Below are 343 nucleotides of genomic sequence, written 5' to 3' on the forward strand. Positions count from 1 at the left end.
CCGCGGCGACACTGACTGGCACCAAGCAGCGCCCGGGCTCCTTCCTCAGGGACTCTGCGTGGCCGTGGGTGAGCTCCCACAGCCCTGCCACGGGCAGCCCCTGCCCCACGCCTGCCCCAGCACGGCGTGCATGACTCCGGGACAACCACGGCACATGTGCCTGCTGCTCCCACGGGGCCCAGCCTGGTTTGGACTCACGACGGAGCACCGCGCGTCCCGTCCACCTTGGCATCGCCTCCTCCGGCCGTGCTCCCTCTCCGGCACCCCTGGTGTGCTGTGGTGGGAAGGGTCTCCTCTCCCACCCTGGCAGCACGGAGGGACCCCCCTCGGGCACACGGGGGAG

This window comes from Phaethon lepturus, unplaced genomic scaffold (genome assembly GCF_000687285.1).
Source record: "Phaethon lepturus isolate BGI_N335 unplaced genomic scaffold, ASM68728v1 scaffold24930, whole genome shotgun sequence".
Classification (NCBI taxonomy): domain Eukaryota; kingdom Metazoa; phylum Chordata; class Aves; order Phaethontiformes; family Phaethontidae; genus Phaethon; species Phaethon lepturus.